Genomic DNA, 14,056 nt, shown 5'->3' on the forward strand with positions numbered 1-14,056 from the left:
TAGCATTTATATCTTTTGCACATTTAGGCACATAATGATTTCTTATATATAACCTCTTTCCTATTTTTTTTTTTGCATAGCTTATGTTTTGCTATTGTGCGCATTTTGAGCAATAATAATGCCGTTTTATTAATAACATGTCAATATATTAATGTTAATATATTCTGACATGCTTTAAAGTGTTGCTTAAGATGCTTAAACTGCTAAATATTATTATGCCATGCTGTTAATGTGTTGCTTAAGCTGCTAATATTATAACATACATAAATAATCAGAATATAGCATTTAGATCTTTACTAATTTATGTGTTGCTTAAGCTGTTACAACTTAGGATAATTAGGCTGAAACTGCTAAATATATTATGATATTCTGTAAAGTTTAGCTTAGTTGCTGAAACTGCTAATAATCTGACAATTTAGTACGGAAAGCAAACCTACTTTCTAAATCTTTGAGAAAAAGGTTATGCGCGATTTACCTAAATTTGTCCATACAAATACAACTTTTTGTCCTATAAAACCATACATCAATTATACGTACGCTTTAATTGCAATTGCCCGATGACTATTGAATATAGGAACTTTGGCGTACTGGAAGTTGTAAAAAATGTACACAAAGCGAATAATTACAAACACAATATGATTCTGTATCCAAATATAAGGTACAAACTATTTAGAGAGTTATGTTTTTATATTTAAGGCATATTTTACAGTAAAAAAAAACATTTTTTAATGGTTAAAATATTGCCAATCCGCCCATAACCAAAATCTTTATAAATAAACAATACCTAAAGCACAGCAATCTATTAAGATTAATCGTTAGGATTTTAAAAGTTCAGAAACAAACTGCTCGGACTTCGAACAATTTACACATTGTAACTAATTGTTTAATTCTGTTAATTTTTAACTTTTGTTGTAAAGATAGGCAGCATAATACGAGACCTTTAGCCAAAGACACACTATCTTTATTGATATAACCTTTCACACTTTGGTAGGATTGGAGTTTGATCATATAGAATTGCTGTCGACACCTCTTTGTCTATATCTACCCGTATTGTACGATTAAACTTTCTCCAAGTTTAAATTGCCATAAATGCAATTATGACAGGCGTAGACAATTCAAGCAGTGACGAATTGGATACATTTGCAGATGGACTACTCAGAATGGCCAATGGATCAAGATATCTTTATGTTGCTAGCGATAAAGTTGACCAGAAAATATGGGATATTGCTTTTAACCAATTACCTTGCATAACTTATCAAAAATATCGGGTCGGGAGTCTGAATGAAGCACTGCCTACTTCAATATGTGGAGATCTTGATGTCATGTATAACCACTCAGTTTATCCAGTTGTATTGTGGCCATATGAACCAGCAAAGAAGTATCATAAAGGTGGTTATGTAATGGCTGAGCAAAATCCATACGAACCAGCTCATTTAACACTGAAAGTAAACAGCAACTGGCCCTTGGATGCGTCTTTAAAACACGTTGCTGATAAGAATGGTTATATAATGCCTGATAATATTATAAATGCAGATGAATTCGCTAAATTCGATAACTCCAGAAGACGTGGACCTTCGGTAGAAACTATTTCTGGTGATGGTTCTACAACTGATAACGTATCCTGTTTTAAATCCCAGTCACTACCATTACAATTAGTGAACTATTTTACAAGAGAAAGACGAAATAACTGGCCAACACAAGCAATTTTAAGAAAACTTTCTAAGGTTGATTATCTGGTGGTTGGTGTTGGCCACCCAAGAAGTGCATCAAAAGACATTGAATGGAGATTATCATTTTCACTAGCTGAACGAGAAATCTGTTTTGAACTCAGTGAGCCGTATGTTGAATGCATGTGTGCCTTAAAAGCAACAAAATCTTTAGTGGTTTTTAGTGAATCTGATTCAAAACCGTTCTGTTCCTACTTTATTAAGACAGCTTGCTTCTGGATGTGTGAGACTTTTCCCTTTAAAGGGCACAGCACTATGGACTTGACTAGAAAGACATTTGATTGGCTAATAAAATGCTATCAACAAAGATACCTTCCTCATTATTTTATTCAGCAACAGAATTTAATTGGACATTTATCAAGGGAAATTTGTGAAGAAGTTATAGTTTCATTAAAAGCAGTTAAGAGAGACCTTTGGAGCAATGTGATGTCTGGTATTGCAGTTGATGTTGGTGACTTTATCAACAAAAATATTTGTAAACAATTCAAAATCGGTGAACGCCTATATGTCCCCAGGGACTATGCAACGATAGAGGATTTCTTACGGAAAAGCAAAGATAACATTGAGAAGGCAAACCAGATTTTAGGCATGGGTAATGATGATTTTGCTATTGAAGAACGACTATTAGTATTAACTACTTTGTGTTTTTCACAATTTAGTCAAATCTTCCAAGAATATATGCATGAAAAAGCTGATCCTTTGGAATTGCTTAGACATAAACTAGACGATATGATTGTATTACTCTTAGAAAGTGATGAAATACCGACCGGCTACAAGAAAGTCTTTAAGCACAGTTTGTATTGCTGTTTAGGAGACAGTTGCATAGGATTACTTACACATTTACAAAGTACTGGGAAAGATGATCTGGATGGCTACCTCAATAAGCCATTGGAATATTATGAGAATGGATTGGACTTTGAGTACCCTAATGGATGGAGTGATAAGGGTATCGGTACTCAAATTAATGTGATTAAATATTACTATTTAATGAATGATGAAGAAAAACTGAAAGAGATGCTTGCTAAGTTTGAACCAGTACTTAGCAAAGTGAAGCGGAACAAAGCTGTAATGACAAAACTAAGAAAAATTCCAGTAGATGCGACACGACCCTTGGATATCTTGCCTTGGAAGAACATGGTTGACAAGGACATATTTATTATTTCTAAGAGTTCACACAGATATTTGATCATTAATCTAATTATTTTCATTTTTTATGTTAATGCAAAAATTGCACTAAAAGAGGGAGATAGGGATAGGGCAACTGAAAATTTAAAGGAAATGAAGTCAAGTTTGCATGTGATTGATTATCCAGATAAACCAGCAACACGATCATTAATTAATATTATAGAACAGAAAATGGTCAATTGATTGTAAAGATGTGGCTTTTTTTCAGATAGCTTGAACAGTATGTACTTAGAGCGGCCAGTATTTTGATGATAGAGTCAAACAATGCATGTTATCAACCAAAGTTACATGTTTGTAAACAGAAACTTTTACTGTAATATGATTCTAAATGTGTCAAATACAAATGTGTTCATCTTCAGTTTATTTTTATTGCAAAAATATCTTTAACTATTTAACTGTTTGCTTCTTCAGGCAGTCAGTGTTGCTATTGCTATGACAATATAATTATAACTAAACTATAAATACCAAATATTCCTTTCAAATCCTAAACACTACGTAAATGTGTAGGTTAATGCAGGTCTATCAAATTACATTTTTTCTAAAGTATTGTATGTATCTTTTTTTTTTTATAAAAAATAAAATTTAAAAATAAATGAATACTGCATGTTGTTTTATTTATGTGTAGTACTGTATTTCTAAAATTATGGTTACAACATTTTCAATCTGAAAATGTTGAATGTTAATTGTTTGAGCACATCACTATAGGTATTCGCAGAAACCTGTAGAATTATTTGATTTCAAGTTCCACAATTTTCATCAGGTAGTGACGAATAGTGTGAAAATTCTGAAATTTACAAGTTGTTATTCTTCAGTTCACAATATTGTTTTGCTTTTCTTTTTCTAGTGGTATTACTTATTTATTCAAAGAAACTAAGGATTGGAATTGTGAGCCACTAGCACTAGGCCAGAAACTATGGGATATTTCTTTTAATCAATTACCCTGCATAACATATCAAAAATATATGATGGGAAGTTATTTCGAATCTATGTCTGAGATAATAAGTGGAGTTAAAGATTACATGTATAGCTACTCACATTATCCAGTTGTATTGTGGCCATTTGAACTAGCAAGGAAGTGTCATAAAGGTGGCTATGTAATGGCTGAGATGAATCCAAGACAACCAGCCTTTTTTACATTGAAAGTAAACAGCTGGCTTTTGAGTGAGTCTTTAAATAATGCTGTGAAGAATAATATATAATATAATAATAATATAATGCCCGATGCTTTTATAATGGCAGATGAATTCTTTTATTCTCTTAACTCCAGGAAAACACGGTCCTTCAGTAGAAGTACTTAAAAAAGCTTTAATACAGATAGAACATTATATTTGAAAAGTCAGTCATGCCCATTTCATTCAAAAGATTTTTGACAAAATAGTTGGCCAACACAAGATATTTTAATAAAAAATTCTGAACTTAATTTTCTTGACTTTCCTGCTTAGTTTCTAATTTATATATCATTTACATCAATACAGCAAAGTGCACAAGCCTTTGGCTGAGCTCCATTTGTTTCTTGTTAATAGTTACCATTGTGTTACTCATCTCAGAAACTGTTTTGTTGCATAGGTTTGCACACCTTATATTATATAAGGGCTAGTATCATTGTTTTACCCGCACATGACAGTAACCTACACTATAGTATATGTAAATTATAGAGTAAAAATTAAGTACATAAACCAACGGTATTGTGGACTGATCTTGTTTTGATATGGGTCCATGTATGTGAAAAGCAGCAACTGACCTAAATCAAGTCATTTATAGCTAGTAAAACAGTAGTATAATACAACTTACTGGAATAAAGCATTTGATAGAGTAAAGACAAACAATTACAAAGATTCATTGATTAGTTAGACAGGAATTAAAGCCCAGTTCGGAGACTATAAGATGTCATAGAGAAAGAACTTGTGTTGTGCCAAGCTTACATTGAGAATTGTTTGGTCACATCTTTTTTAGTATCGCTGTTGGAATTCTCCTTCTTTGATGTTGATATTACTGGAAAAAGTCTGTATACTACGACGTTTTTAACTAGTAGAATTTGTCAAAAACTGACCTCAAGACTTTAGAATTTCATTGCAGATGATCTTCTCCGGATGGTTTCAAAGTTTACCAGAAAATAATATGAGATATTGCGTTTAGTCAATTTTGTTTAGGGGTTGGTATTTGACAAGTTCTTATACTTCTTTTTCTGATCCAAGAAACAGTTCTAATTTAATGTTACCATTTTAAGTTATTGTAAATGTTTGCTGCTTTTATTTCTTGAACTGTTTCTAAATAATTGAATGAACAATTACATTGCATATCGTTGAAAAGATCTAGAATTTCAGCTGACTACTTTATTTTACGCTGTCGTTGTTGTAATACTGAAGCAAGTTGTGTACTACCACGGATCTATAAATTAGAATACTGATGATAATCATAACAAGGATTAGACTATATTTTATTTTAGGTACGCGTGCAATATGATTGTTACGTTTTCCGCTTACTTCGTTCTTTATTAAGTTAATTATTGTCTCATTTAGATACAACTGTGTAGTAGGTATGTACTCTAGGCGTTGATTTCAGTTCTGATGATGAGAATAGTATTATTATAATAGTATATTATATAAGAAACTGGTATTTGCAGGTAGAAACATTTTTTTAGAAAAACTTAAAATCTTATTTTAAATTCATTAATAAAAATTAATAACATACTAGGCGACCATAACTATCATCAAAATAAGATTCTGAAATTTGATTATCAATAAAAAAAAATAACATTCTACTATTTTTTGACAGTAATACTTAATGGCACTATCCGATGATAGACGCCATCAGTCGTCCTTCTAGCTCAAAATACAAAATAAAAGTTTTACCGATTTTAACCAAATGTTATGTTTTTTTTCGTGTAAGTCTTTCATTTTTGCATTATATTATTTTTACAGCCTAGGGTGTCAACAGTGTTATGTTTGATGAGTAGCATGATGTTGTTTCTAAGCTACTTTTCACGGCCTATTTTGTACGGCCTACAACTCATCAGCTTTCTAAATATTTTTTTTTTAATATTTAGTGTGCTTTCTACAGAGTTAAAAAATAGGCATGTTTTTGATAAATTTGCATTAAATAAATGCAGACGAATTTTAAATTTTAACGTACACGTGCGTTTTCACCAAGCATCAATAAAAAATGAGTTTTTAATCTAGCGCGTAAATCACATTGCGCAAGTCTGACGTTTAAAAAAAAAATAGGAGGTGGACAACTTCACATGAATGTCGATATGACAAAGTTACGAAATGTTATGTTTACACGTTTTAGACAAACGCGACGCACAAATAAAGCTAGAAGAAAACAATAATAATACAGAAAAAAAAAACGATGAAGATAATTCCATACAATTCCAATCATATGTCCGCCAAGGTGTGGATAAATAAAAGTGTAGTGAAGAGCAACCTCTATAGCCATAATCGCAACAGTTATATATCATTTGAAAAAAAACAGAATAATAAAAAGATCAATATCAGCTAGAATTTCAACATGCTAAGTATTTAATACTAATATTATGCTACTGACTAAACATGAAATAATATATAATTAGTAATGATATTTGTTTGTAGATTATTACAATATATTCATAAAATTGTATTTTAGGAAATACATTGTTATTGATAATTATTAAGAAATATTGTTCAAATTCTTTATTAAAGTGTAATACTAGAATGATAATTATAGGTGTGATACAACGTATTGTTTTACGATAGGTTTTAAGAATTAGCCTTTTGTGTTTGAACTTCCATTCTGTTACTTTTTTATTAATTTGATTAGCTTATGCTAATGAAATAGCAAGAAATTGATTTAAACCATTTATTTAAATCACTGTAGGGTGACTGCAGGTAAATTCAATAAACTCAACAGCAGCTCACGTTTTGATAATTCGCTGCGTAAACGATGTTAGTTGCATTTTAGTATTATGGTCATGAATGAATGAAAAGAATTAGTGATCTATTAATGCGTTATTATTTTGTTTATAATTATTGGACAATTTTAACAATCAATGTACAATGCAATATCGTAAGTAATCAATATAAAATGTAACTACAATCTAGAAAATATTATGTTGGTAATGTAATGGAAGTGGCTTGGAGTTCTACACCTCTCTCCTTCCATTTTACATCATTCTGGTATTGTTCATTGGCGTGCTGGAAGAAATAAGATAAAACCTGGATTTAATTCGTCATTATGTCGAGTTATAGGTTATATGCATTTATTTAAATACAATAATAAAAAAGATATAATATTTACTGATTGATTAATCAATAATACTAATTGCATTCATTAATAAGCCTTCTTTAGGAGCTGGAAAACTTACGTTTTTCACACACAAAGCTTTTTTTTTTTCCACAATATAGATCAAGCCATTTCCCCCAATCAGTCATACTGACACAATCTTCGTTATTTGCGAGATTGTTTGGCTGACCAGTAAGCCAACCTGAAAAAATAAAGGAGTTTTTATTGTATATAACATGCACCGGTAACTATCATTATACAAAGTATTGGTTGTAAGGTTTCTCAGCAACGTGATTTGTTTGAACGATGACCATGATGAGTTCTAACCTTATGTGAAACAAAAAGTGTCTTTTTTTTATTAGATGAGCAAATTAGCACATGTGGTCAGGGATTACCATTAGTAAATTAATCACTGTCCTATCAGATAGGTGGAATCCTCCTGATGCAGGGGCTATTTTGTGAACCAGATCACCGGAGTAACCCCTATTTGTCACGAATGATGAACTGGGTTGGCACACAGATTACAACTGTGTACACTACGCCTACGGTTCATATTCCTTATCCGAAAAGAACTAGAGATGAGAGGCAGCTATGTAATGTATGAAAAAAGAATGTCAGATAATGCTGCCTTTCATTTTAGTAAGTCATATTAATCTTTATTAGTATATCATAGTAAAATTGTATCTAGAAACTGACAATATACAATGAAACATATCAACTGATATCAAGTATTTCGGCAACGTACTTGTACTCATATTATACTAGTACATCCCTTTTGTGTTTCCCTACAACTTTATCTTTAGAATCTCTTGTACATCATATTATTGGTAAATGATGAACACACATATTGTATTGTAATGAGGCCATTGTCTGTGGTTCAGGCTCATTAAGCCCATCCCACAACTCAGACCCATCCCTAATTTAGATCTTAGGACAACTACCCTCTGGACAATTACCACCCGGACAACTACTTCCCGGACAATCACTCCTCTAGGACAACTACCCCCGAACAACTACACCTTAGGAAACTACTCCCTAGGACAACTACTCCCAAGGACAACTACCGCATATAACAAATACCCCCTACTGCAGTTTTTGGTAACAAGTGAGCATCTGCAATCATTTCATTGCCAGAATTTGATCTGTGTGGTATTAAAGCCACCAGCTTTTTGCGGCTAATATTATTTTTATTTTATTATTTATTTCCTTTATTGCATCAAGTAAGCAGTGATGAAGTTGACATAAATATAATAGTAAATATGTAAACACATAGTATAACACAGTCCAAACAAGTAATACTAAAATATATCATAGTCCACAAATCAGTCTTTCAATGGCCATCATAGTACAGTACATCCAGTAACACAAACCAATATAGGTTCACAATTTGCTTATCATAACTCAGTTACTGATCATTCACCAATCATTGAAAACTCCGTGGAAAGTAATGAAGTTTTTTGTGCGTTGTGTCCGGACTTTGGGGAGGGTGAACGATCTAACGCGTCGGAGCTGATGGTTGTGTGTGGGAGGTTTAGGTAAGAGAGAGTGTAATATATGATCTTCTTTTTTCATTTTATCAAAGAATTTTCTTGACAACTTCTCGCGGCGTTCAGATAGAGTGATGATGTTAAGGTATCTGCGGGTATCAGCATACGAGGTACCATCGGGGCATATTATGTTACACGCTCTTCTTTGGACATGTTCAATTTGGTCAGATTGTGCTTTGGATAAACTCGGGGACCAAACAGCACAGGCATATTCGAGAACTGGTCGTATCACTGCTTGATAGTATCGGAGCAGTTCCAGTCTATCTAGGCCAGACCTCTTGAGTTGCTTAAGAAAAAACAACCTTGGTACAACGCGCTTGGTTAAACAGTCAACATGCGTCTGCCACGACAATTTACGGTCAAGATTGACACCTAGTAACTTTGCATGCTCAACACACTTCACTTCAGATCCATTCACAGTGATTGGGTCAAACTCAGTTGGTGTTCTCTTACATATAATGTTTATCGTTTGAATGCTGTTTCAAAAATTCAATGAGCATAAAAAAGGACATTCAATAATGAGCCAACAAGGAGGAGGAACCACCAGTTAAAGATATTGAATATCACATCAACTGCATTCAAACGGGATTGGGAGTAAAGTAATTTTCTACTATCATTCAGTGAACGGTACATTCGCTTTGCTTTTAAGGTCACCCACACAAGCATATTGTTACAAATCTTTATTATGATTTTGAAATGGTGAATACATCGAGGTTTTTGATACATTATTTAAATGTCTACAACAATCGATATTTAACTTAGGCCTACTTGACAGAAAAGTCAGGAAAATGAAATCGAAACTTTGAATGCAGATGGATATCTATTAAATATATTACTTTTACTTTGTCCATATGTCCAATTATTATCTATGTTCACCATAACTTTGACTTATCTTTACTGAACTATTATGTTATAAAAGGCGGACTAAAAAGATTCGACGTTGAACTATGATCGTGAGACGCATTGCTTGTATCCTTATTCAAGATACGTTCCTAACTTTTGCTTCTCTCTACCCAGGTGTACAAATGGGTGCCTGGTGAAGGTAAAAACTTAACTGCGCTGATTACTAGCTGCAAAATAATGGAAGTATGTGTGATAACATAGGTGATAGTGATACACCAAAAACTATGTTTTGCTTACGTGAATAGTTTGAGCCTTCATCTTTGACCCAGGAAAATCCTACACCACTTCTTTCTAAACCAATCCACAGTTTTTGCCTTTTTATTTGGCTTCGGACAAAATCATTTTCAGACTTATCTTTTATCACAACAAGGTAAGCACCGTCGTAAGATTCGCAATGTTTTTTAGCTTCTTCCCACTTCATTTTCGAATTAAAAGATCCGTAACACTTGTTGTTGAATGCTGTCCAGTAATTTGGGCAACCTATAACAATTAATAATGAAATAAAAATAAGAATACAAAGAAAAAATATCATTTTGCAAATTAAAATGCTCATCGCTTTTGAAAAATATACATTTTTAATAATCATATCAGTTTAAACTTTCTATAAATTTTAAGTATTATTATATTTATTTTATATTATTATTAAATATTATTATTATATTATTTTAAGATATATTTGTAAGTATATTTTATATTGAAAGTAATTTTTTTCTGACAAAAGAACACTCTTTATGTTAAAACATAATCACATTATAGTTTTTCCTCTTTTTTAAAAATTAATTTTAATTGATAACCAATACTGCACTAATGAATTATGTGAATTCTGTGCCATAGATCTACTTTTGGATCTACTAGGAACAAAGTTAAAAAAAAAAATTGACATATGCATAATACATGACATAATGCTCCTGAACAAACAGAAAAATAGACTGCCTGGTGCTACAATTGTTAAAATTCACTCTCTTTTTGCTGATTTATAATACCTTTATGTCTTGTCTCCAGTTCAATTTCTGAAATAAATAAATAAAAACAATTATTAATAAGTTAACTTTAAATATAATATTCTGTCTACAATACGAATAATAATATACCACAGAATGTGAGTTGAAATAGTAATATTATTATTATTATTATTATTATTATTAATATTATTACTTAATCTTGTTTAGTTCCACCATGGATTCTCTATAGTTTCACTTTGTGCAAGAGTAAAAAAACTACATCTTAGTCTATAATGCATTTTAACTAAATGCAATCGATACTTTTGGCGTCTTTGTCGTCGTGTGACTACACCAGGCTGAATAAAGGTAATGCGACGACATTAGTCCTATACTAAGGAAATATAATATTGAGTAAATACAGTGTATATCTTTTTCAAATGATCAATAAATACAGGCAGAACAAAATTTATATATTTAGGCCTAACTATTACTAAAAGGAAAGTAATTGATACAGATATCATAATACGATAGAAAATTTCTAAATGTGACAATTTATCGAGTGTACGTCTATTTTTTCGAAAAGCTAAAAAAAACTACTTACTTACTCACTTACCTACATACTTAATCACATATTAAAAATTACTTAAAAAAAATAAATTAATTGAACACATGAACATAGTTATTCTATCATAAAAAATGTATTAATTACACTTGGGTGTCTTTTAGCGAAATTGCGAAGCTCTCAAATAGTGGGGGTTTTAGTGACCCGTTACAAAAATGACACACTACACCGTCTAGGCGGTAGTTCATCGGGTCGATTGTCTACGACTAAAGAACTACCGCACTTCACAGACTAAAATTAGATTAATTAAGTACTAGTTAAGTACCAAACATTATTAAAAACTCTTCCTTTTAATACCCTGTAACAGAAATTTGAAAATGGAATTTCAAAGAACCGACCCGCATTTCAAATCTCTTTTAATAGTTGTCTAAGATTGTAATAAATAATAATACAGTATGAATAAAAGTATTAAACAAAAAGTAAGAATATGAAAGGATAAAGATGAAATTAAATCTACGTAATAATTTTCGCTTTTAGACCACAATGGGCTTATTATTTATTTTTTATTTTATTTTATTTAAATTTTTTATTATTTATTGTTATCTTCTTAGTTTGACGTGCAACCACTCCACCACCACCCTAGTCCTGCATGAATTCACACAAACAGGAGTTTGTACTGCATAGTACTACCAACATTTTTGTTTTACTGCACAACAACATGTTAGTTGCCCGAAAAGCTGATATAAATAAGGATTTGATTTTACACTATATTTAATAAGGGTGATCCATCCATTTGATTTACATTAAATCAGCAATTGCTGATAATTAGGGAACCTCGGAGGTTCACAAGACAAACATATACACAAGATGCTCTACATAAACAAAGTCTTTGGGAGGGGAGTTGTAAGTTTGTCCTTAGAAAAAATCCTGACATATGACGGGACTTGAACCCAGGACCCTTGGAAAGGTAGCCAAGCATCATAACCACCAAGCCACAACTCCACTCCAGTTTGTTTGGTAACAATCATGACATTGAAAATGTAGAACAAATTAATAGTAAATATCTCTGATAATTATGTAGCGCTTGGTCATCATTGCATTAACTGATTTTAATAAAAATGCTTATTTACCTTCCGCTTCCGCTTCGACTGATCTGTCTTCAAAACTTTCTTCATCAATAATTTCGTCGACCGTTAGTTGGTTTTCCTCATCAATGCCTGTCTTTTCAAATTGTTGTTCAACACCTTCTTCTGTAATAATCACCAAAACCACTGTTTTTGTGTGTATGTGTATTTTTATATTTCGGTATATTTCTTCAACATATAAATGCATAAAAACATACAGAAATAATATATAGGCCTACACTAAATTGACAACATCAAACAAACTACGAAAAACACAATGTACATATAACAACATCCATTTGGTTGGGGTATGCCACTCAAATACACAAGAACATGGTTGGTCGCTTTGTAAGAAGAGTGGGAGTGATAATTGGTGAGAAAAAGCAGTCGGTGAAGTCTGTCTACTTTAATTTACTTGTTTCGTTGGTGTTTAAATACGCGAGGCATCCGATCCACCGATACATCACCTTTCAGCAAAATGGCAACAGACTTGGTCCTGGTTGCTCTCGCAAGTCGTTACACCTGTTATGTGTCATCAGGCACACAACTTTTTAATTCTAATTTTGAAGTTCAAACATTTTTACCTATTGTATTTATATCTTTTATTGTATTTTAATATATGTATATCATAAATTAATAGCACCTAGTTCCTACAGTGAGGGATGAATAAAGTTTATTTTTTACTTTTACGTCGAAATAACTGACAAAAACCTATTACATTTGTTATTATTTCACTCATTGCGAACGTTTTACACTCTTGAAAATAAAGCTGAATTCTTGAATTTAAAATGATAATAGTGCATGTAACCATCTTTCTTTGCAACCATTTATTTAGTTTAGTTTATTATAGGTTTGGTATGATGCTTCCAAAGATAGGTCTACACTGTATAACAATTAAACAATTATAACTTTGTAATTTACACAAATGACACTGCCACAAGACACATTCCACGCCCTTCGCCATATTTTAAAGTTATCTTCTTCGTAATACTGTAGGCCTAACCCGTTCTGAAATCGAAAATTCTCAAGGGATACTACAATACTATGAAAGCTTACATTTCAGTTTGTATTAAGGTAGGCGACGACCAGAACAACTGGTCAAAGAACCACTTTAGTTCAGATTAAAAGCGCAAATGTGACCAATTAAGTTATCTTTAGTTTGAGCATGGAAAAATCCTCTATGGCTTAAGTCACTCTAAATTTGTCAAGAAGAATGGAGAGCCATATTGAAATGTATCAATACAAACAATGAACATTAGCCTAACTAAAAATATGTATTGATTTAAATAATAAAAGTAGTTATTAACGCTACAAAAGAGGGGAAAATAAATAATACTGTTGATAATTAGTAAAACAATAGAAATTGCTATGTCAAATCACAGTTTACATCACAGGAATATAGCAACCTATTTTACTTGTTGTAGGCATTTTATTTTTAATAATCCACTTCTCAAAATAGTAAAAATAAAATTGTGAAAAAAAAGGTGATGTAAATGTTGTAATTGGAAGTGTAGTAGGCCTACTAGTATTAAAAGAAAGATGACATGACATTATAAGCAATTGAATTTATTATCACATTGTATACAACCTAATTATTAAATTATAAAATTTAAAATTAGTAAACAGTTACTGCACTTAATTTCTAATCGAGTCCAGTTTAATATTCAGTTTTATGAGAAGATGTATGACATAAAAAAATATATAAACATGTATAATATGCAAAATTTGCCAGAAGTAACGATAGAATACACTTGACACGCGCACCCAAATACTTATACATACAGTACAAGTAGGTTAAACACTTACC

The sequence above is a fragment of the Antedon mediterranea genome, chromosome 3 (assembly GCF_964355755.1).
Source record: "Antedon mediterranea chromosome 3, ecAntMedi1.1, whole genome shotgun sequence".
NCBI classification, from domain to species: Eukaryota; Metazoa; Echinodermata; class Crinoidea; order Comatulida; family Antedonidae; genus Antedon; species Antedon mediterranea.